Here is a 21928-nt window from a genome sequence, read left to right as displayed (position 1 = left end):
ACCTCTTAGATATAGTCTGCAGACCTCTACAGGTCCATAGATCACAGATTGAAACCACTGCTGTAGGCACCTTTGTAGTATAAATAACTGAGATAAATAAAATAAGCAGCAGCTATAGCCCAGTTGGTAAAGGAATCTAGAGAGACTGCTTAGTAAAATGGAGATGTAAGCAAACAATATGGAGTAACCACCAAAAGACTGATATAAATATAAACTGCTGGAGGAATATGATGTGTACTTGGAGAAAGGTATTGTGGGAGGCCACAGCTGCCTTAGCTAATTGAAACGAGGAAGATGGATCTAGAATGGATAGCCATGTCTGCTTCCAAGCAGAAATCCCCTATGTTCCCAAGAGAAAAAAGGAGCACATTTCTCTCTCTTACTCATGCATACTTTGCAAACCTCCAGAGGCTATTCTATAAACTGGAACGATAAAACAAAATGTCAAGACAATAAATGGGGCATTGAATCTCTGTTGTTTGTTAGAGGGAGGCCCTGTTTGAATTGAAGGGAATAACATGTTTTCACTTCATAAACAGCAAAGACTTGCAGAGGAAACGTCAGCTTCTAGAATCATCTAAGGAAAGATAACATAATAGAGCAGCACAAAATTACTTGGCCAGACCACTATTTTCAGAAACTGCAAAGCGAAATCCATGCAACTATAGGCATATTAGGGTATTTTCTTTACATGGATTCTCTATGTCATAACAAATACAGTGATTTAGTTTTTCTGTGGACTGCCAGAAAGAAATAGCAGAGATCAATCTGGTTAAAAAAAAAGTCTGCTGGTACTATACAGGCAGTCCCTGGGTTACGTACAAGATAGGGACTGTAGGTTTGTTCTTAAGTTGAATCTGTATGTAAGTCGGAACTGGCATCCAGATTCAGCCGCTGCTGAAACTGATCAGTTTCAACAGCGGCTGAATCTGGACGCCAGTTCCGACTTACATACAGATTCAACTTAAGAACCCCAGGCGTCCCCAAGTCAGCTGCTGCTGAAACTGATCAGCAGCTGATTCCAGGAAGCCCGGGGCAGAGCAACTCTGCCTCGAGCTTCCTGTAGTCAGCTGCTGGTCAGTTTCAGCAGCGGCTGACTTGGGGACGCCTGGGGCAGAGCAGCTAGGGTGCTGCTGGGTTGGTCCAGTAGCGCGGCCACTCCTCGGCACTACTGGACCAACCCGGCAGCACCCCAGCTGCTCTGCCCCAGGCGTCCTGATTCAGCCGCTGCTGAAACTGATCAGCAGCGGCTGAATCAGGACTCCTGGGGCAGAGCAGATGGGGTGCTGCCGGGTTGGTCCAGTAGCGCCAAGGAGCGGTGCTGCGGGACCAACCGGCAGCGCCCCACCTGCTCTACCACAGGCCCCGGGCTTTGCTCCACATCTCCCTGGTCTGCTGGGGGGGGCACTAGCTGGAAGCGCTGCGGTCCAGCCTGGATCCTCCACCGCTTTGCTCCGCGTCTCCCTGGTCTGCTGGCTCCCCCAGCAGACCAAGGAGACGGGGAGCAGCTTTTCTCGCCCCGGAGGAGGCGGGCGGCGGGACCAGGCGTCCCACCGCTCCAGTCCTCCGGGGCGAGAAAATCCCCGTTCGTAACTGCGGATCCGACGTAAGTCGGATCCACGTAACTCGGGGACTGCCTGTATTCCCATAACATATACCACAAATCCAAACTCCTCCCAAAATACCAAAATCACTGGACAGTTCTGCACAATGATCAGCAATGAAATCACTAACAATGTTGCCTGTTAGCTTTAAATTACAGCCTTACCATGCCTTTCCTTTGAATGGGTGAAATTCACAGCTATTGTTTCTCTGCAGACTCGAGAAAATCAGCCTTGAACAGGTTGTAGAAGTGGTAAAATTGGCTACTTGGAAACTGTGCTAATGTACTAAACTGAGAAACAGAGGGTATGTCTACACTACAAAGTTAGTTCGAACTAACAGACGTTAGTTCGAACTAACTTTCATAGGCGCTACACTAGCGCTTAGTTCGAACTAGGTAATCCTCATTCCACGAGGATTAAGCCTAGTTCGAACTTACTAGTTCGAATTAAGGGCTGTGTAGACCCTTAATTCGAACTATTGGGAGGCTAGCCCTCCCCAGGTTTCCCTGGTGGCCACTCTGGCCAACACCAGGGAAACTCGTCTGCCCCCCTCCCGGCCCCAGACCCCTTAAGGGACACGGGCTGGCTACGGTGCCCGTGCCAGGTGCAAGCCTGCCAGCACCCAGCCAGCAGACCCTGCACCTGGCACGGATCGAGCCACCCACCCGATGCCCCCCAGCCCTCCCCCACTTCCCGGGACCAGGATGGCGGCTCCCGGGAGCTTGCCCGGGACCGCAAGAGGCGGGCACCTACCTGGTCTAGTGCGGACATCGTGGACCTCGTCCACGACTTCCGCACTAGGCACAGGAAAGTGGCCGTCTAGGGCAGGAGAGCTGCCAGCCTGGCCACCCAGGAGCAGGTGTGCATGAAAATCAAGGTGGTCCACTGAGACCCCCGACCCTGAGCCCTGAGCTTACAATGGCCGTCCTGGGTCAGACCAAAGGTCCATCTAGCCCAGTAGCCTGTCTGCCGACAATGGCCAACCCTAGAGACCCTGGAGGGGATGGACCGAAGACAGTGACCAAGCCATTTATCTCGTGCAATCCCTCTCCAGCCTTCCACAAACCTTGGGCAGGGACACCACTCCTACCCTCTGGCTAATAGCACTCCATGGACCCAACCTCCATGACTTGATCTCACGTCCCTGTAAATTCTGTTCTAGTTCTAGCCTTCACAGCCTCCTGCAGCAAGGAGTTCCACAGGTTGACTCTTTGCTTTGTGAAGAACAACTTTCTGTTACTAGTTTGAAGCCTGCTACCCATTCCTTTCCTTTGGTGTCCTCTAGTCCTTCTTTATGGGAACTAATGAAGAACTTTTCTGTATGCACCCTCTCCACCCAACTCCTGCTTTTAGAGACCTCTATCCTGTCCCCCCTCCGTCTCCTCTTTTCTAAGCTGAAAAGTCCCAGTCTCTTTAGACTCTCTTCATATGGAACCTGTTCCCAACTCCTGATCATTGTAGTTGCCCTCCCCTCTCCCACCCTCTCTCTTCCCCTCTCCCACCTCCTTTTCCCAGTCTCCCCCAGTTTTGTTCAATAAAGACAGATTCCATTTTTGAACACAATTGTCCTTTATTTTGTATATCAAGAAAAGGGGCTAGGGAAGGGTAAGTGGAAGGAGGTGAGGGAGGAATGGGGCAGCCAGATGGCAGCCTGCGGCAAGTGCAGCCGGGCTGATGGCCGAGTGGTGTGATGTGCCCAGTGTGGGTACTCCGGGCAATCCAAGCCAGGACTGGTTTGCAAGCGGGGCACCCCTGAGAACTGTCTGTCCGGGGTGGGGGTCGGGACCCTTTAAGCGCAGCCCTCGGCTAGCCTGAGGCAGCAGCTCCACGCTCTAAGTCCTCCTCTGATGCCCTGCCGGCACTGCTTCCGGCCATCCTTAACCCCGGTTCAGGGTCCACTTAATGTGGACATGCTAGTTCGAATTAGCAAAACGCTAATTTGAACTAGTTTTTAGTTCTAGACGCGTTAGTTCGAATTAGCTTAGTTCGAATTAACTAATTCGAACTAAGTTAGTTCGAATTAGCGCTGTAGTGTAGACATACCCAGAGAGGTCCAATAGACAGAACACTGGTCCAAGACTAAAGAAATGCCAGTCAGGCTCTGCAGTTGGCCTGCTAGGTGAACTTGGGCAAGTCATTTCGCCTCTTTGTGCGTCAGTTTTCTCACCTATAAAAATGGGGATCGTGATTAGAAGTGACCATAAGATGACAATTCTGATTTGTAGTCACTGTCAGGGTTTCAGTATTTTTTTGTGTTTCACAAGTTTGCAGAGGCAAAAGTGTAATTAACCAAAGCAGAATTTGGATAGGATGCAGAGCTTCATGGCTGTTGGTCCAAAACTCTCTAAATCTGATCATTTTCTGGGCATGCTTCAAAAGGCTTTAGTTTAGGAGAAGCTAGAGAGGGTGAAAAGGATCTGTTTGATTCACTAGTTAAGTTAATTGGTGAATGTTTATGATTGTTTAGTGCTGCTGTTGGCAGGCTGAGTCTGTTAACCACAGATGACATATGAATGCTTCTGGGCAGTCATTATTTCATTCCAGTAAGACTAGTAATTGTCAAGATGCCTGGAACTCGGTTAATTATTGTTTAAATCTAAAAAACAACTACAGAGGCTCAGTGCTGTAGCTTAGCCCTGACACAGAATTACCTTGGAAGTCCCTGTACACAAGGGAACCACACCAATACTGCTTAGTTCAAATAATTTGTATAGGATCCTGCACAAAATAGCACAGCTTCTCACACAACACACACCATCTGCTGTCCATACTAGGTCAAGTCTTTGGTCTGGAGACATGAGCCATTCTTACACAGGCTGGATTCTCCACTGCAGTCATTTGCATGCAAAATCGGAGTGAAATACCACCCTTCTGATGTGATGGCATGTATACCTCTTGGTACCCATTGCAGTAAATAACTATACAAGGCTCAAAGGAGTGGAGAACTGGGCCCTCAGTCCTTACGAAGGTTAAACACTCATTAAAATCACTGTCTAGAGACTGTGAGACGCAGCCGTTTGTTAGGTAAGAGCACTGTATGCAATCATTTACCTCTAGCCTATGCTACACATTATGTCAGTATAACTACATCTCTGGGGGGTGTGGAAAATCCACTTCCCCAAGTGATATAGCTGTACGAGCCTAACCTTTGACATAGACAGTGTGTTGTGTTGACTGGAAGACTTCTGTCAACCTAGCTACCATCTCTCAAGTTACTTCTAGACTGCAATCTTTTTTCGGAAGAAGCTTTTCTGGAAGAGATCTTCTGGAAAAGCTTATTTCAAAAGAGAGCATCCACACATCAAAAGCACCATGAAAAAGCGATCTGCTTTTTCAAAAGATAGCGTCCACACTGGACGCTATCTCGCATGTAAGTTGTTATTAGACTGGATGAAGCAGCCACCAGGGCACCTGTGTTATTTCCTGGAGGCCTCTTCTTTCGAAAGAACTCCCTCTCTGCGACCACACAAGCCTTTTTCCAAAAGAGCTTTTTCGGAAAAAAGCTTCTTCCTCATAGAATGAGGTTTACCGCCGTCAGAAAAACCCCTCTGTACTTTCGACTTTCTGTCGAAAGAACTTGAAGGCCGTGTGGATGCAAGTATTGTTTTTCCGGAAAAACGCTGCAGTGAATACATACCCTCAGAAAGGTGAAATATCTGCACCAACAGGAGAAGCTCTCCTGTCAACATAGGAGCATCTGCACTAAGCAGTACAGCTGCACTGGTGCAGCACTGAAAGTGCAGACTAGCCTCCAACCAACAGCATCTATTTCCCTAATGCAGCTACTTCCAACAATGAACAGCCTCCTAGGCAAGCGAAGCAGAGACCCGGAGCATTAACTTACTTAGAGCTGCACGCTCATGGGAACTGGGCTTTCTCCCTTCCCACTTTAGTCCACGACGAGACTAAAGGAAAGTATTAACAGTGGAAAAAATCTTCATCCCTGTATTTTATGTCATGGGCTGCCGAAAACTGTCAGTAGCTCAAGTTTCGCAGTGGGAAAATCAGAAATCCTAGGAAAACCTCACTTGGTTTTCACAAGGCATTTAATCTTGTTTTATTTAACTGCTTCTCCAGGCCTCCTTAGAAATATATTGTCATTGTGTTTGTATTCATCTGAGACACTGGCATTTTGCTAGGCTAATTCAAATATATATACACCTCTCAAAACTGACTTTCTTTTGTACTTTTTGGACTCAGAGGGTGGACGGTTTTCTGCAACAAATATACAGTTGGCATTTGGACTTGTCTGTATGGATCTGGCCAAAGCAGCCCCAGGCATGAGTTAGTGCTAGGGATAAGTCTGACAGATTGCTGCATAGTATGCAGAACATTTTCAGGGACAGGCCTCCTCCAATCCTAAGTAGGAACAGCAGCAAGCCCAGAAGCCACAAGCCAGCACAGCTCCTGCCAATCACCCTGTCCACAAACTAAGACAGGGCTTCTTCCCATTTAAGAATATCCTCTCTTCCTTCATCAGAAGAGGTAGGGGCTGAGACTGCTGCACTAACTTGGCTCCAACCTAGCCAATCTCTCGCCACAGGCTAGGGCAGTGTCAAGGGAAAATGAGAATGTCCACTAGAGTAACTAAAAGTTTCATGCTGGCCCTGAACAGCTGTTCAGTATGTAGAATGAACCTGGTTGGGCAATCATCAGTCCCAGCCCTGCCTTCTCCATATCTCACTTATGGAGCAGATCTCCTGGATGGAGGAGCTTCCAAAGGATTAGGGAAGAGGTCGAAATGGGCCGGGATGGGGAGAGAATCCACACAGTGCTGCCTGATTTCCTGCCCATTCTATCCCAGTCCACATAGGCCAGGTTTTCAGGCCCTTCCCTAGCTGAATGGAGGGAGCTGCTCTGGCTCAGGGTGCACAGTGATTTGGTAATAAGACGCCTTAAAACAAAACAAAATGCCAACAGAGAATGGCTCTGAGGCTTGATACAATTATCTTAGCTTGCTCTTCATTCTCCTCTTGTTGTCTCTATTTTATCCAGGCTGATTGGCAGTTTGACCCTGAGTAAGATGTTTCCATACTGTGAAAACATAGTATGGTAAGATTTTAGTTACATGGGAATGAAGTCATTGCAGCATAATAATAAAAGTACAAAAATAACAAACGATTCCCACAGAATCCGGAAAACACTGAAGTGATCTGATGGACTTGGAAGAGAACTTTACATCTAAAAATGCAAATTAACTGGAGAGTAAAAACTTTCTAACTGATGTACAATTTTGTATAAGGAACTCATTCTGCAGATTAATATATTTAATAAAGCAGCACAATAGATATTCGAACAGGATACATGAGGCCCTCTCACTCCTTATGCTTGAAATTAAAATATAGCCATGGTAAAAGTAGGGCAGGTACAATTAATCAATTACGAACATGTTTTCAGTGACCAATGAAGAAAATGCATGACTCTTGATGAACAAATTATTACAATGGCACCCTTCATGCTGCTTCACACTTAGGGTACGTCTACACAGCAGCGTTATTTCGAAACAACAAAGTGAGCATCTACACAGGAAGCCCGTTATTTTGAAATAATATAAAATAACAGGCACCTTATTCTGAAATCTGTAGCCCTTATTTCATGAGGAATAGCACCTATTTCGAAATGGGGCATGTGTGCACAGCGCAGTGGGAGTTATTTCAAAAGGGCTTCCCACAGGTGCCTGGCTGGCCACTCTGTCCACACCCATCAGAACTCTATAGTTCCCCTTCTCTTGCAGCCCTTAAAGCTGTAGCTACAGGGAAAAGGGGCTGTGACACAACGCAGGCCTTGCCAGCCCTGTGCCACAGAGCAGCAGCCTTCACAGCTTTGGCTGCCACCGTAAGCCCCCCCCATGTTCCATCTGAGCCTTCCATGGCTGCAGCGGAGCAGGCAGGCAGCTCCCAGGACCCTGCCCAGGGATGAAAGTGGCGCACGCCTTACTGGTCTGGTGCAGAGATCCTGAACCTCACTGAGGTCTGGGGAGAGGAGGCAAACCTCCATGATCTCCACAGCAGACACAGGAATGCCAACATTTATGGTCAGATGGCCAATAGCCAGGGCCACAAGGGCCACGTGCACACCCAGGAGCAGGTGCGCATGAAGATCAAGGAGCTCAGGCAGGTCTATGCCAAGGCCAGAAAGCATAGCTCCTGCTTTGGGGCGGCACCCCACTCCTGGCCCTATTATGATCAGCTCCACCGCATCCTGGGGGGTGGGTCAGTCCCTTCCCCCTGTAACAATATGGCTTTTCTGTAGCCATGTTGGAAGGCCTGTGCTAGGCCTGAACCAAAGCCACCTTCTGCAGCCAGACTGAAGAGCAGCAGCCAGTACTATAAGACCTGGAGTCACATACTCACAGTTCCATCTAAATTGTATTAAAAAGAGTCATACCAGGTTGTGAGGAGGGATGTTGCCCTGATAGCTCCTCCACTGTCACCAGATAAAGAAACAGATCTCAAGATGGTTAAAGAAATTTGTGCGTAACACCATTCTGTCTGGCAAGAAACTGCTTAACAATAGAGGATGTTGTGGAATCCTCATCCTATGAGCATTGTCACTACACTTTTCTATTGTTTGACTGTGTGATCTCTGTCTGGTTTGTAACTATTTCTGTCTGCTGTATAATTAATTTTGCTAGGTGTAAATCAATTAAGGTGGTGGGGTATGATTGGTTAGGTAATTTTGTTATGATTGGTTAGTAAAATTATACTACAATAATTGGTTACGGTACAGCTAAGCAAGACTCAGGTTTCATTATATAAACTAGGGTTCAAGAAGGAGAAGGAAGATCATCAGAAGTACTAAACGAAGAAAAGGCTGGAAGAGGACCAGGAGGAGGGGGGGAAGACCTGGAAAAGAACTCGCCTCTGAGAGACAGCCAGAGAGACTGATCTTGCCTGACCAACAGGGGAAGTCTGCCTGCCTTTATCAGGATTGGTGAGCATGACACTGTGTGCTTAGCATGTGCATTCTGCTTGTGTGGGAATTGTCAATAAATAGAGGATAAAGATATTACTGTGTGAGAATCTTTCAAGTGGCTAAAGGTCCTGCCAACCGTGGGTTGTTACAGCCTGAACCTTAGGAACTGGGTAAGGGTGGGTGTGTAAATTCACAGGGTTGCACTTGAGCCCTAGGAATTGGGTAAAGGTGTGTGTCCCTACAGTGTGGAAGGGATAGAGAAATTTGTGCGGGTAACACCCCCTACTTGTTGTGGACTCTGGGCAGGAGACGCCTGTCATTGCCCTTCTGGGGGCACAGCTGGTGTGGAGCAAGAGGAGGAGCTGGACAAGGCCAGCACCAACTCGATGCCTGCCAGCCAGGACATCATACTCGCCCGGAGCTGGTATCCCCCTCCCAGGATGTCTCCCAGGCTTCGTCCGAAGCTGGGGAAAGCCCATCAGGTGAGTGCTCTAGACACACACAGGCGAAGGCGGCAAGGGGCTGCTGCATGCTCCTCACTTGGCCTTCTCGGCCTGGGGGTTGCACCGCAGCCTGTGGAGCTCCAGTCCAGGGCACAGAGTCCCAGAAGGCTGCAGCAGACGGCCCTTGTGCTCTGGCTCACAGGGTGTCTGGAGAGGACTGACTTACTCCCAACACAAGCCACCCCTAAAAGGAGGCTGGGGACAAGGTGACACACACATGCAGAGCAGTGCTGCACATAGCACACCGACATGCCCACACTGTCGGGGCAGCATCCGCTCCCAGGGCAAGCACAGCGAATGCGCAGGACACTGAGCCCCTGCCAGGGGAGCCTGCTGGAAGGGGAAGCATATGTAGGGGACCTCAGGAGTACCCTCCCTAGCAAGCGGCATCTGCTGCTCACACACACCTGCCCCCAACCTCCTGCCCCCTCTCCTCCAGTGGCCAGGGATACAAGTCCTCTCTCTGTGAGGGATGCCACCACTGCTGCACCCAGCGTGTATGCAGCATGGAAGGAAGGTGAGCCGCCCTGTCCCTTCCTCCTGCTCTGTCCACAGGCTCCTGGCCTGAACAGCACATTCCCATGCCTGAGGGTAGCGAGGCTCCCCCTGGGACATCTGTGTCCTTGCAGGAAAGGGCCTGCTGCCCAGCCCTCAGGTGGCATTGCTGGAAGACCTGCAGTTGGAGCACATCGCCTGCCTGCATGGCCTGCAGCACTCCCTGGACTGGCAGGACTGCAGACTGGAGGTGGACCTGAAGCTGCAGCAGGCTGGATCATGTGCTCCGCCTTCACTGTCACCCTTGACTGCCTGGTGGCTGCTCCTGCTGCACTCTTGCCCCTGACCCCCCTTCTTCTCCTAGCTCCCCCCGTTGCTACCAAGGGCCCTGCACAAGAGGTTGTGGGACCACCCAAGGCAGGCGCTAGTCCCACTCCCATCCCTGAGCCCCTGCTCCCCCCTCTTCCACCTATTAAATAAAGTCTGTGAGGCCAATGTTTCATTTATTCTGCTATCATCATGTCAGTTATCAGTAATATTAAGTTGCATATTGTCAGTCATGCAAATGGACATTCTTACATGGCTACATGAACAGCAGCAGCAGACGACAACTTTTTTTCCTCCCCATGCAGCACCACAACACTTGAGTTCAGCCAATGCACTCTGTTACATTTAAATGGAAGGGTTTGAGACCTTTTCACCATAAAGCCCTTGGCTCTAGAATCCATGCCTCCCTTTGGTCTTCCAAAACCCTTGTTTGCTAACCATTAGGCACAGCATAAAGCCTATCTGTCCATTTAGGCTGGGCTGGAGTATATGTCAGGTGGACAGTCAGTATTTTATTGCATTTAGTTTTGTCTGATTTGGATTTGTCCATTAGCCAGAGGCCACAGCTGGGCAAAAGGTGAAACAAATATTTATGGAATAATTTGTGTGAAAAATATTGCAAAAAGAAATGAAATAATTAATATTATTCACCCTGTTCTACTGGAGACAAGGTGATGGGCAAATCTGTGATATACTGACAAAGAAATAAGCATACAAACAGATTTTGCGAATTCTATTAGTTAAGTAAACAGTCGTATAAATCTGGGTAACTTGTGATTTTATGACCATTTTAAGTCTTTTTTTTATCATTTCCTTTTTTTCACCTAGCAATGCCCCTTTTTAATTGGCTCTCACCTCCTTTCTGAATTGTGCATTTCTTACACAGGCATTGTTTCTCATCCCACCCAAACTCTCTGTCCACAAACATGCTAGATCTTTATGTGGTAAGTGCTTTCTGCAGTGAAATTACTGACAAATCTGCTCCCTGGGACGGGAAATCACCATGTCTCATGATTCAGAGACAATGCGTTTTACAGTCACATAGGAGTTTGGGAAGCAACTTCATTGCTCCAGCACTTCAAGCCTTAGCTGACCTGATGTAACTTGAAAGGGATATTCTTGATCAAGGGAATGAGAGCAGATGACTGCAGCTTTTAGACAAAGAGCAGAATAAAGAGATGAGACGCCAGAATTCCCCCAATTCCAAGTGAGTATTCCCATGCACACAGACTTTGCCTGACCCACTTTTCTCTTGAGCACGTGGAAAAACAATGACATTGGATCAGCCTCTGTTATTTTTGAAGTGATCTTGACACTAAACCCTTCCACCAGAACAAAAGTTCAAAATCATTGGAACTTCTCTTTCATTTTACTCTGTCTTGTAAGAACCATTTGCACGCACCTCCCCCCCCCCCCAAAGAAGAAAAAAATGTGATAGCAAAAAATGTCAAGAGACATTTTGCCAATTATGTCTCCTGACAGGAAGCATTTTTCAGATAAATGTAGGGAGTGCGTGCTCATCTAGAAAGTTTGCTTACAGAATTTCACTTCTTGCTCTGTTATGCTCTTCTTGTGATCAATGCTCATTGAAAGGAAAATTTTTGTGATTTTCCCTGGCAACTGGCATCAAATATTTAGAACTTGGTGCTAAGTCACTTAGAATGCCAGACAGAATTTAGTATGATGCTAATCAGTTTGCATCTGTCTCCTCCTGTGACTGTGATGTTCCATGAAGACAACTAATCCTTTTTTAGGGAAAAAAATGCAAGCTGTTAATTCAGTGTGGTGACCTTGTCAAAATACTGAAATGAATAACAGTAACAGAACTTTACACAATGGGTATTTTTAATACCATGGGAGTTAGGAAATAATGCTAAATGCTTAAACTCAAAGACCCAGTTTCCTGTGTTGGCACCAGCTCTAGCATTAAATGTTCACACATCAGGCATTTTTAAATCTCAGCTTTAAATAAACTTAAGTGACATGCATTTGAACTTAAATAACATCCCATTTCTTTTGTGGGTGGCTGCAGTTCAAGCAAAAAATTACTGTGCCCTCCATCTGTCAGGAAGAACATTTCTGTCTGCACATAATCCATTTAAGTCTCAGCTGCATGGCTGTAGTTTATGGGTTCTCTGAAGCAGCAACTGATTCATATGAGTATGTCTTCATTTTTACACCATTTCTCCTTGCTTGGGATAGATATATTTGTTGCATATACTTCAACTAAAATAATATATGCCCCCAAAATTTCAAGCCTTTTTTCTCTACCCTACCAGTTTAAATACAGCCCAAAGCAGCAATAACTAGTGATGGGCCTGAATTGATCTGTAAAATAAGGTAGCTTGTACTCAGTCCATGTCTATGAAAGATGATAAATTCAAAAATGTCCAAAAACTTTGGGAAGTTTCAAATACAAATACAGATCTCCACTCACACTGTCTCTAGTAATGATAGAGCTGTTACCAGTATCTGATGGGTGTTCGGTGCCCTACTTGAAATGAATTGATGGCTTATATCCAGGTCTTCATAAACAAGTATCCTCCTCATTCAAATCACATTTCAAACTGCATTTCTGTCCCCTCACCTACAAGAACCAAAGGGCTGGGAGAGGTAACAAACAAGGAAACAGACCCCTGAAGCTGGGCAAATACAGTAATGAGCAACAATGTAATCCTATTTCTGTCATTCTAGTGTGTGCTCTTTCTTAAGGTTGCCAATTATAGTTGGATGTATTCCCAGAGGCTTCATCACATGACATAATCTTTAATTAAAGATTAACCTATAATCCCTGGAGACTACTGGACAATCCTCCCCCTCCTAACCACAGATACAGTATATTTATGATCTTCATTTTGAATTTACACTGTGTTAGGCCAGGTCTTTGACTTTGTGAAACACCCAGTACATCTTGAGAGGGGACTCAAAAAAAAGCCCACCCCACAACTAATAATCAAGTTAAACATAAAAATAACCAACTGGCTGGGAACCAACTGGCTAAATAGCAGTTCTGTAGAAAAGGACCTGGGGATTAGAGTGGATGAGAAGCTGAATATGAGTCAACAGTATGCCCTTGTAGTCAAGAAGGCTAATGGTATATTAGTTTGCATTAAGAGGAACATTGCCAGTCGATCCAGAGATGTGATTATTCCTCTTTACTCGGCTCTGGTGAGGCCACATCTGGAGTATTGTGTCCAGTTCTGGGCCCACAATTACAGGAAACATGTGGATGCGTTGGGAGAGGGTCATGGGGAGGGCAACCAAAATGATTAGGGGAGTGGAGCATATGACCTACAAGGAGAGGCTGAGGGAGTTGGGTCTATTTAGTCTGCAGAAGAGAAGAGTGAGGGGGTATTTGATAGCAGCCTTCAACTTCCTGAAGGGAAGTTCCAAAGATGCTGGAGAAAGGCTGTTCACTGTAGTGATGGATGGCAGAAGAAGGAGCAATGGTCTCAAGTTGCAAAGGAAGAGGTCCAGGTTGGATATTAGGAAAAACTATTTCACTGGGAGAGTGGTGAAGCACTGGAATAGGTTACCTAGGGAAGTAGTGGAGTCTCCATTCCTAGAGGTGTTTAAGTCTCAACTTGACGAAGCTCTGGTTGAGCTGATTTAATTGGGATTGGTCCTGCCTTGGGCAGGAGTCTGGACTTGATGGCCTTCTAAGGTCTCTTACAGTTCTATGATTCTATGAATTCAAATTGAAACTGAACAAACCTAGAGGTGGACCCTGTGGACTAGAGTTGAGGCATACGGCAATATAGGGAAGCTGCATTTCTAGAACCTGTGCACATGCACCTCATCTATGAACAGGATTTCAGTCACCATGGAAGTCAATTTGGCAAGCATTAGCTGCTTTCATAAAACACCAGGTGTAAAGGAAACAAGGAACAAGGTATGTTAAAAGAAATGCTGACAATCAATCAGATCAGGGTGAGTATGCTGAGCGTCCAGTCTCAGGAGGAAGCCATGTCCAAAAAGTATATCCAAAATCCTTCCCAAACAGAAAAGTTCAGGTTAGAAAAGAGAGGGAGGGAGGAGGACGGTTCTGCAGAGATTGGCAAGGTCTCCCCTAACCTTACTGAAGTTTAGTATGACTGGGAGTATTTACAAGCTCAAGAACTGGGCCAAACTGAGAATGTAAATATTTGGTTTCAGTTCCCCAAACTTATCTGTATCTGAACTGCCAACCAAATCCCAACTTCAAACCAAAACAAATGAAAAGCAACAGTTACATACAGGCCATCCTCGCTATAAGTCCAAGATATATTCCAAAAAACTTGAACTTACAGCAAAACAACTTAAAATGGGGGATTTTTTTCCCACAGCTGACTTTTATTTGCGCAATTTGTTTTTTTGCATGACTTAAGAGCGGGGAATGGGAGGACTTAAATGCATCAGTTCCTACAAATATCAACGACTTTAGTGTGGAATGGATGTATACTCGGGTGACTGATAGTGGGGAAGCCCTGTACACTGTACATCCTAGAGACAAAATTAACACACAAGGTACTCGGTATGAGAAAATGAAGTAACTTGTAAAGTAAAATGAATTTGGTTTTGCTTGAATTGGACAAAACTTAGGGTGTGTCTAGACTACATGGCTCCATTGACGGAGCCATGTAGATGAGTTTACTAGACATAGCTAAATGAAGTGGTGATGTATGCCTCGTGCAATGAGGCTTACAGGATCTGACGACAAAGGGTGCTGGGGTCGGCTGATCGCCGTCTAGACTACCGCGCTGTGCTGACAAACAGCTGATCGGCACAGTGCGGCAGCCATTTGGATGTAAATGAAGCAGCGATTATTTAAATCGCCGCTTCATTTTGCTATGTCTAGAAAACTCATCTACATGGCTCTGTCAATGGAGCCATGTAGTCTAGACACACCCTTACTGAAGAAGCTTGGTTTGAAACCTGATTTGGCTCAGTGATCACATGGGATGTTTCAATAGCACAGTCAAACCAAGGAGATGCCCCCACATCCTACCCCCCACTTCAAAAAAATACTGCTGTGGACACCTCACAAAATGCTGAGTATAATAAACCATGATCACAAATGCAGAGACACCACAGTCATTAGCAGAGATCAAACCCATCAACTTTATCACCAAAAGCAAATCCCATGGAATTTAGTAGTAAAGGTAACATTTTCAAAAGCTCTGAAGTGACTAAGTCACTCATTTTCAAAAATGACATAGGCACTTTAGACCTACATCCTACTGATTTTTCAATGAGACTTAGGCTCCTAAGGCCCAGATTTGCCAAAGATATTTAGGCACCTATCTTCAAGTGAAACCAATGGGAGTTAGACACCTAAATACCTGAGCATCTGGGCTCTAAGTACCTACATCTCTTCTGAAAATGGGATTTAAGCACCTATCTGAATTGAGAATTTTTGAAAATTTTATCTTTGCTCCTTTAGTTAGCTGTGCATAAGCAAGAGGATGTTATAGTCACTGGGATCATCCACAAGAGTGAGACATGACCACACACATTAAACCAGTATAGGATAGCCACACTTCCTCTAAAGCAGTGCTCATCCCCAACTGAAGATGAGTGCTCAGTACCTCAAGAAAATGTTCAGCATCTTGAAATCCTTCCTGACGTATATTCATTTGAGGGCTTCAGAGGAGTCATGCTCTTTCCTCCAAGGGTGAATTAAGCCCACCAAGCTTCTTACAGAAGCCACACAGAAAATTTCCAGTGCAGCCAGAAACAGAACTCAGGTTCCCTGACTCTCACCAAAGTACATTAACTAAAAGCCCATCCTTTCTCCCCAAATCAAGAGAAAGAATTGCAATGCAAGCTCTTTCATAGACTCATAGACTTTAAGGTCAGAAGGGACCTGTGACGCCCCAAGCCGCCTCGCGGCGTTTGCCCTGAGGGTTCGCAACGGTCTTTGAGTCTCAGTTCCCGAGGTCCCTCTTGTTCGGACGCTTGTCTTCGGTTTCCCCCCTGCGGCAAGGCAGGAGGGGAAGGGGGGCCCGGGCCCGCCCACTCTCACGGGCCCCAACCCAGGGCCCTAAGGGTTCTGGTCCAAGCGGCCCGAACCCGGCTGACGGGGTACGACCCCTTAACTCGCCAGCCCACCAGTCATCCCTGACTCTGCCCTGGGCTGCTTCCTTCCCCTTCTGCTCCCTAGCTCACCAACTCGCTGCGGTCCGGTGTATCCGCCAGCCGGACGGTGGGCGGCTGCTGACGCCGGGGGGGTTCGGGCCGGGGTTGCGGCGCCTCCCGTGGCCCCTCCTCGCCCGGTGCTGACCTCCCTACGGCGGTCCATCTCCGCTGTCCTTCCCTCTCGGGGCTCCTTCTCCTTTGGACTCCTCGTCCAATGTCGGTACGTGGTGAGGGGGCTGCTTTTCGCCCGCGGTCGCGCCCATCGGCCCGTTCGGCTGCCTCATAGTCTGTCATTAACTCCACGGCTTCCTGGAGGGTGGAGGGATGATGTCTGCGGACCCATCGTTGTCCGCCAGCGGGTAGGATGTTAACAAATTGTTCCAGGACGACCTGTTCCGCGACCTGGGGTCCCGTGTGCTGCTCAGGCTCCAGCCAGCGCCAGGCAGCCTCCCTTAGTTTCTGGGCCATGGCCCGGGGACGGACCTCGGCACTGTAGGGCTCACCCTGGAACTTCTGGCGGTGCGTCTCGGGCGTGATCCCCATTTGGTCGAGTATGGCTTCCTTCAATCGATAATAATGCAGGGCCTCGCGGTCACTTAGACCCCTATAGGCTAACTGTGCCGGGCCTGTCAGGTATGGGGCCAGCAGCGTAGCCCAGTGGGATTCTGGCCACCGAGCTACCGTCGCCACCCTCTCAAAGGTGGCGAGATATGCCTCGGGGTCGTCGGCCGGCCCCATCTTAGTTAGCCTGATGGGCAGGCGTGCCACCTCCCCCTCTCCTGCTGGCCCCTCCTCCTCGGGGCATGTTGGACTCAGGGGAGTCCCCATCGTCGGTGGATATCGCCTCATCCACTCTTCCTGCTGCGCCTTCATTTGTTCGGCTACCTCCCGGATCAGTTGTTTTTGCTGCTCTTGTTGCTTGGTGGCGAGCTGCTGGATTAAGGCTGCCTGCTGCTGTTGGTTCTGCCTTTGGGTCTCTTTAACCCATTCCATAAATTGCGCCGGATCCATGGCGGGTCCCAACGTGGTCACCACTTCCCTTCTCGAAGAGACCACAAAACAAACCCCTCTGTTAATGTTCCCTATGCTTTCTCGCCCCCCTTCCTTCCCCGAGGGTTTTTTTTTTTTTTTTCCAAAGCCCCTTACGTCCGGGGTAGGACCCCCACTATGCCCATATTCTCCACCACGTGTGACGCCCCAAGCCGCCTCGCGGCGTTTGCCCTGAGGGTTCGCAACGGTCTTTGAGTCTCAGTTCCCGAGGTCCCTCTTGTTCGGACGCTTGTCTTCGGTTTCCCCCCTGCGGCAAGGCAGGAGGGGAAGGGGGGCCCGGGCCCGCCCACTCTCACGGGCCCCAGCCCAGGGCCCTAAGGGTTCTGGTCCAAGCGGCCCGAACCCGGCTGACGGGGTACGACCCCTTAACCCAGTCATCCCTGACTCTGCCCTGGGCTGCTTCCTTCCCCTTCTGCTCCCTAGCTCACCAACTCGCTGCGGTCCGGTGTATCCGCCAGCCGGACGGTGGGTGGCTGCTGCCGCGTCGCTCCTCTAGCCGGGGGGGCTGTGCTGGGCTGCGCTCCGCTCCGCTCGGCTCGGCTCCGCTCGCAGTCCGGCTCTCCCCCCCCTTCCTTGGGGCCGCGGGCTTCATTTTAAAGTTGGCGCTGGGGTCGCGACCCCGGCGTCCTGCGCCGTCCCCGCCCCTCACGCCGGGGCGTCTGCCCGTTGCCGAGGCGACGGGGGCCTGGTCTCCGGGGCGCCCGGATGACGTCCCCCGGCGCGCCCGAGGCCGACACCTTCCTCGCCGCCGCCGAACAACCCGGACAGCGAGGGGAGGCACTCGGCCTCCCGCCGTACAGGGCGGCCGAGACGGGGCTCTCCGCCACGGGCGGTGCCGCCCCGTTACAGGACCATTATGATCATCTAGTCTGACCCCCTGCACAGTGCAGGCCACAGAATCTCACCCACCCCTCCCAGAATAATCCTCTCACCTATATCTCAGATATTGAAGCCTTCAAATACTTTGAAGACCCCAAGATGCAGAGAATCCTTCAGCTGTGATCTGTACCCCATGCTACAGAGGAAGGCGAAAAACCTCCAGGGCCTCTGCCAATCTACCCTGGAGGAAAATTCCTTCCCGACCCCAAATATGGCGATCAGCTAAACCCTGAGCATGTGGGCAAGACTCATCAGCCAGACACCCAGAAAGTTCTCTAGTAACGCCTATCATCCCTCCATTGACCTATTTCCCACTGATAATGAATGGTCAATTAGTTACCAAGATCATGTTATCTCATCAAACCATCCCCTTCATAAACCCATCTAGTTTAATCTTGAAACCAGATAGATCTTTTGCCCCCACTACTTCCCTTGGAAGGCTGTTCCAGAACCTCACTCCTCTAATGGTTAGAAACCTTCGTCTAATCTCAAGTCTAAACTTCCTACTAGCCAGCTTATATCCATTTGTTCTTGTGTCCACATTGGTATTAAGCTTAAATAATTTCTCTCCCTCCCTGGTATTTATCCCTCTAATATATTTTAAAAGTGCAATCATGTTCCCCCTCAGCCTTCTTTTGGTTAAAGTAAACAAGCCAAGCTCCTTGAGTCTCCTTTCATAAGACAGGTTTTCCATTCCTCGGATCATCTTAATGGCCCTTCTTTGTACCTGTTCCAGTTTGAATTCATTTCACACAACTGCAGTAAATTCAGCTGTGCTTTACAGTTCAAAACCAACCCTTTGATGCACTGAAGCTGACCTTTTTACAAGGGGTTAGCATCATTTCTTCGAATACCCTATCCCTAAAAATAGCTTAACTTCCTAAACATACTGTAGCAGTTCCACACACTCCCAGAGCCTATTCAACTCTTTTTTGTTTTTTAACTGGCAACATGTATTTAACCAGCTATTAAAAAAGGAGGCCCAGATGCCCCAAAGATTCTTCCCAGTGGGTCTTAGATGTTTGTGGAACACAATGAAAACAATAAAATCATGCTATTCCATCAAGATCCTGGCAAGACTTCTCAACACAGGGTAAATTGGCATGGCACTTTAAAGTCCACATATTACACAATGGTTTACAGGGTCACCTATAAGGAGGTCACAAGCTCCTTAAAAAGATAATGTACATTTTAAAAGTCACTCATTTAAAGGAAAATTGCAGGGATTTGTTCTAATTTTCTTGGAACAGACTGAGGCTGGACTGTGAGTCTGCATGCACACACAAAGGGAGAGAAGGATAAAGGGAACCTCCCCTCTTGTGTCCCATACTGGCTATGATTACAATGACCACATCAAGTCAAACCCCAGGGCTGCTTGTGACTAATGGCACTACCCACCCTAAAAGAAGTGGAGAGAATATAAGGCCCTGGCCCTTCCTCACCTCTGCACAGCAGCTAGCCTGTAGAAGAGGGGAACATGTTGTACAACTTTTAAGATGTGCAGCAGCATCCATACTCCCTTAAGTGCATGGGAGACTTAATGGCTCCTGGATCACACAGTGCAGAGAGACCACTTTCAGATGTCCCCAACCCTAAAGGCACAAATGATCCCATACATGAGTATATAATAGAGAGCTAAAGGGAGCTAACACAGTGACATTTCCAGATCACAGAACTGGGCCTTACATCAACATATCAAAACAAGATGGCAGCTTCCAGCTACTTTAGTAATTTCTATTAATATGATGTTTATCCATTAAAAAAAATCTTTGTCAACATATGCTTCATTAACCAGACAAATGGATAATCATATTTTAATTAATTGCAATTTTCCTTTCAGTAACAGCAATCATATCCTGAAGTTGCAAAACTAAAGGAATTTTAATGATTAAAGCCATTCTCCATATTCAATCCTCCCCCCACCCCAATCTGCTTTGTATTCTGATAATATGTAAAACAAATAATGACACCTCAATTACATACTTCACCAACTCAATGTTATTCTCAAATCTGAAATCCCACCATTCCTGATCTGGGTTAATTTAGCCCTTCTTCAGTAAGAAATTTCCCCACACAACTACTATATGTTAATCTTAAAATAATCAGAACATGCTCTCAGGTTTCCAGCTTAACTCAATCACTATTTAATACAGTCTATTTCATTTGAGGAAAAGCCCTAGAACTAGTTTACATTAATAACACAAATTCTCCCTTTAATTTCCATCAATTTTGATCACTTGAGGTGGATATTATTAGATGGCTCAATCATTAGCTGTATACATTCAAATACAGTAAACTTCCGATAATATGGCACCTTTAGGACCCAGGAGGTGCCGAATTATCAGATATGCCGGACTATCAGAAGGGGGGGCTATGAGGGGTCTGGGGTGGGGTGGGTGGAATGCCACCCCAGATCCCTCATAGCCCCCCCTTCCGATAGTCCAGCTCTGCCCCAGGCGTCCCCCAAACTGACCAGCAGCTGAATCAGGACGCCTGCGGCAGAGCAGCTGGGGTGCTGCCAGGTTGGTCCGGTAGTGCCACCCTTCGGCGCTGCGAGATCAACCAAGCAGCACCCCAGCTGCTCTTGGGGATGCCTGGGACAGAGCAGCTGGGGTGCTGCAGGGTTGGTCCCACAGCGCCGAGGGGCGGTGCTACGGGACCAACATGGCAGCACCCCAGCTGCTCTGCCCCAGGCGCCCCTATTCAGCCGCTGCTGAAACTGACCAGCGGCTGATTCCAGGAAGCCTGGGGCAGAGCAGATCAGTTTCAGCAGCGGCTGACTCCAGGAGCAGCACCCCAGCTGCTCTGCCCCCGGCTTCCCCGATTCAGCTGCTGGTCAGTTTCAGCAGCGGCTGAATCGGGGAAGCCGGGCGCAGAGCAGCTCCAATTGCCCGGCTGCCCCGAGCACTTCCGGGTTCCTGATGGTGCCGGACCATTGGATGCCGGACTAATGGAGTTTTACTGTAATGAGACTGCTCTGAACTAGACATAAGGTAGCCACGTTAGTCTGCAACTAAAATTTTTTTAAATGGTCCTGTAGCACCTTAGAGACTAACATAGATAGATAGATAGATAGATAGATAGATAGATAGATAGATAGATAGATAGATAGATAGATAGATAGATAGATAGATAGATAGATAGATAGATAGATAGATAGATAGATAGATAGAATCATGAGCTTTCATGGGCACAACCTACTTCTTCAGATGACAAATATGGAGTAAGAGGCACAAAGCTTCAAATAAAAAGCAGAAAAAAGGGGGCGGGGGAAACAAACAAAAACCTGTCAATTAATGAGTGCCCGGGAAAGTTAAATTGTTCTCCAACAGGTTTCTGTGTGCTTCAGGGGGTAGCTGAGTAGTGGGCTGTGCCCACGAAAGCTCATGATACCATCTACATGTTTTGTTAGTCTACATAGTGCTACCAGACCATTTGTTGTAGGTTTCTGCGTGTTACTATTTTGAGTATCTCAGATATTCAAAATGGTAACACACAGAAACCTGTTGGACAACATTTTAATTTGCCTGGGCACTCATTAATTCAGTGGTTCCAAACTTTTTTTACACTGCAGGCCATTCACACACTTCTGGCAGACTGGTAACATTTTATTTGCATATTCATTATGCAAATAATGAATGTTTGAATACTCAAATAAAATGTTACCTGTCCACCTAGTGCCAACCCAGCCCCTTGCTCCCCAATGCCTAATGCCCTTTAACCTCCACCCCTACACTCTGTGCCCTTTAACCTCTGCCTCTTACAGCCCATGCCAACACCCTCTTGCCCATGACCCCACCGCACCCTCACCCAACACCCCTTTGCCTCCACCCAAGCCCTGCACTCCTCAGAGCGAGGCTTCCCCCCTAGGGAGTGTGGCCATTATTGCCGCACAGGCAGGCGGAGCAGCCATTGGTGGTGTGTGCCCTCCCTCCTCCTTCATGCCCCTTTCCTCCCCAAGCGCATCTTGCACTCCCATGGAGGGAGGGAAGCGTGGAGCCTTGGCCAGGCCACCATTACCAAGAGGACGGAGGGATG

General features: G+C 47.9%; 1 protein-coding gene across 8 annotated transcripts in view; it reads right to left on the bottom strand.

Moving 5' to 3' along the window:
* The window catches only part of DENND2B (DENN domain containing 2B), a 353709-nt gene that overhangs the window by 320052 nt on the left and 11729 nt on the right, over positions 1-21928 (bottom strand). The gene's annotated exons all lie outside the window — the stretch shown is intronic.

Source organism: Pelodiscus sinensis, chromosome 4, assembly GCF_049634645.1.
Source record: "Pelodiscus sinensis isolate JC-2024 chromosome 4, ASM4963464v1, whole genome shotgun sequence".
NCBI lineage: Eukaryota > Metazoa > Chordata > Testudines > Trionychidae > Pelodiscus > Pelodiscus sinensis.
Note: the sequence above shows the minus strand (reverse complement) of the source record. Positions and strands in the feature narration are given on the sequence as shown.